The following is a 3392-nucleotide window of genomic DNA, read 5'->3' on the forward strand; positions in this document are numbered from 1 at the left end:
CTGTAACACCGGGTTGTCTGTTTCATCGGGTTTATTAAAGCCTCCTTTGCATCTGATCAGGAGGTCTGTTTAACATACATTAAGCACTTGCTGCTAAAACTAAGAATCGTCTTGAAGATGCTTAGGCTGTGTATAGTGTAGGCTGTGTCACACTGTAGGATTCTGTCTAGGTCTACTAGATAGAATTGTTTGCACCTTTTCAAAATAATCAGAAATAGTTGTATGTCAAGCGCGTGTTGTTCCTTTAATTTGTAATGAAACTCGTCTGTAGCAATCAACGGCCTCTTGCAACATAGAGAGGTTGACTCAACATTTGTGTGGTGTGGACACACTGAGCATGGCGAAAAGAAAGAAGAGCAGAGAATTGTCTGAGGTCAAAGGTCAAAGTGTTTATTTGTCATATGCACAGTTAGGAAACGTGTTTCCCTGTACAATGAAATTCTTTGCCGTCCACATGAATGCCACACAATACAAATGAAATATAAAGTAGATAAATAACACAAAATCTAAGGCACTTTAAGCAGCAAATGCAGCAATATAATAAAAATATATAAGAATATATAGTAAGAATGTACGCTGCATGGGAGCAGCATGTGCAGCAGTCAACAGTCAATGTGCAATTGTGAGAACGACGAAAGTGGAAACGCCTGGACAATCTAAAGGCTCCAAGTCCATCTCCAGAGATCTGGCTGTTCCTGTGTCCACTGTGCACAACATTGTCAAGAAGTTTACAGCACATGGCGCTGTAGCAAATCTCCCTGGACGCAGAAGAGTGAGAAAAATAGATGACAGATTGCAATGAAGGATTGTTTAAATGGTGGATAAAGACCCTCGATCACCTAATTCAAACTGACCTGCAGGCACAGGGTGCAACAGTGTCAGCTTACACTATCTGTCACCATCGGAATGACAAGGGACGCTATGGTAGGAGACCCAGGGGGCCCCCACTGCTGACACAGAAACATAAAAAAAGCTGAGTGGAGTTTGCCAAAACTTACCTGAAGAAGCCACAGTCCTTCTGGGAGAATGTCCTGTGGACAGATGAGACTAAAATAGGAACTTTTTGGTTGAGCACATCATTCTACTGTTTTCAGAAAATGAAATGAGGCCTTCAAAGAAAAGAAGAGGGCCCCTTCAGTCAAACACGGTGTAAGCTGTTTGATTGTTTTGGGGTCACTTTGCGGTTTCAGGCACTGGATGTCTTCACTGTGACTGCCAGTGAATTCTGGGGCACAATGTAGGGAGCAGTATCAGAAAGGTGGGTCTCTGTCAGAGGTCATGGGTCTTACAACAGGACAATGACCCAAAGCAGACTTCAAGAAGCACCAGAAATAGTTTCAGACAATGTGCTGGAGAGTTCTGAAGTGGCCAGCAATGAGTTCAGATCACAGAGCACCTGTGGAGAGATCTCAAAACAGCTGCTGGGAGAAGGAACCCTTCAAATCTGAGACCTCGAGCAGCTGGCAAAAGAAGAGTGGTCCAGAATTCCTGTAAAGAGGTGTAAGAAACTCACTGGTGGCTACAGGAAGGAACTGATTTCAGCTATTTGTCCAAAAGGTGTGCTACCAAATATTAAGTGGAAAGTGTCTGGAAAGTAATTCTGTCCCGTCCATTTTTGGAGTTCTGTGTGGAGTGTATCACATTTGGCCTTTTGTCCCTTCACCTTTTTTGTGTTGTTCCAATGCAAACAATAGAAATAAACATGAGAATACCAAAGAATTTGTGATTGGAACAATGTGGTGTGCTATCTGACAGAAATGCAGGGGTGCCGATTTTATTGGCCATGACTGCAAAACAACCACTGCCTGTGTGAGCAATTTTTGCTGTTCACAGCTGAGTGTTCTAATGAAATGTATGCATTGGAAAGAGGCTGCAGTGTATTGTAGTAGCCAGCCAAACATCATCAGCCCCTTCTTACCAGCCCTGTTTCTGTTATGATGGAGTCTATAGAGTCTAGCTCTAATGTGTATTCAACCTTCTCCAGCAGATGGCGACACAGTACAAAAATTTTAAAACCCCCAGAGAATTATCAAAGGCCTGATGAAGTTTCTGTACCCAAACACACCGTGCTCATTATGTATTTACCTTAAGTATGGAGGTCTCAGAATTTCCACCATCACACAGTCTTTACAGCCAAAATACAAACAAACCACAACCACAATAAAAGTATAAAGTTCATACTTCCACGGTGAGTCTTCTGTGACATAGCAGCAGAATTATAACAGTAAAAGAAAGAAATCAGTGCTTTCTCGTGCAGTTAACTGAAACAAAAGGCTCATTACAATAAGATAATTGGTTCCTCCGGGGCACCGGGGAGAGGTCTTATGAGCCTTCATGAGAAAATGGCTGCCTCAATGACAGACCAAAGCTGCTGAGTCAAGAGTTTATAGAGAAGCTGCTGCAGAAATGCTGAATTCTGTTCTCTGAGTTTGTATTCTACATGTCTGCGGTGGATATGAAGCCTTTTGTTCATCTGATTCGCTTTAGCCGGCTTCCAAAAAACAGCCAAATGAACAAAGATGTCATGGATAGGGGAGTTCATTTAGGAAACACAAGCCATGGTTTAATGTTCAAAGAAATTTTTGATGGATGGGTGAGCTGGGTGGTGGGGAGATGAGGAGCTTGACACTGGGTGGATGGGGGTGGTTGGAAAGGTCAGCGAGGTCAAGGCATGCAGAGTCCTCCCCTCTCCACCTATTGGCCGGAGCGGCCAACGAGTCCTGTGCAGCTTTGAAGTGGACAGAATTCCACCACAGCCATGAGGATTGTAACATGTCATTTGTAAGAAATTTTGGCGAGATGGTCCTAAAAACAGAAAGGTTGGCCCACGCCTGGAATGCAGGGTTTTGTATTTAGACGCACTCATTACAGACAGACAGGTGATAGTTTTTCTAACTCACAGGACTTTCAGTGTAGAAATGTAATTTTGTGGAAATGTGTATAAAAAGATGCAAAAGACATCAAGAATATTTCCTTGAGATAAAATTGTGCAGCTATAACAACAAGAGGTTTGAGTATTTCACTTAGTGAAACCCACACATAGCTTAAATTAGGAGATGCAACAAGCCAATAAAGATTTTATACAGTATAATGCAGTTGGAAAACAAAGATTTGTCTCACTTTAAAGAAGGAAAAGGGGAAGTGATGGATAAAAGACTGCACTTCCAGGATCTTGCACAACAACAGCAGCAGATGTGTATTCCACTCTAACTGGTAGATATGTCACTGGGGAAAGCTCATCATAAAATTCAAAGTTAGTAGCTCATGAATTCGCCAGGTGGTTTACAAAGTGCTGGTAGTGGCCCCTGCTCATGTTAATGGCAGAGAGGTTCCTTCCCCTTCTTCTTCATCTCCTCTCTCCCAACCAAGCATTCCTGACTTGTTTAAATAAG

The sequence above is a fragment of the Monopterus albus genome, unplaced genomic scaffold (genome assembly GCF_001952655.1).
Source record: "Monopterus albus unplaced genomic scaffold, M_albus_1.0 scaffold75.1, whole genome shotgun sequence".
Classification (NCBI taxonomy): domain Eukaryota; kingdom Metazoa; phylum Chordata; class Actinopteri; order Synbranchiformes; family Synbranchidae; genus Monopterus; species Monopterus albus.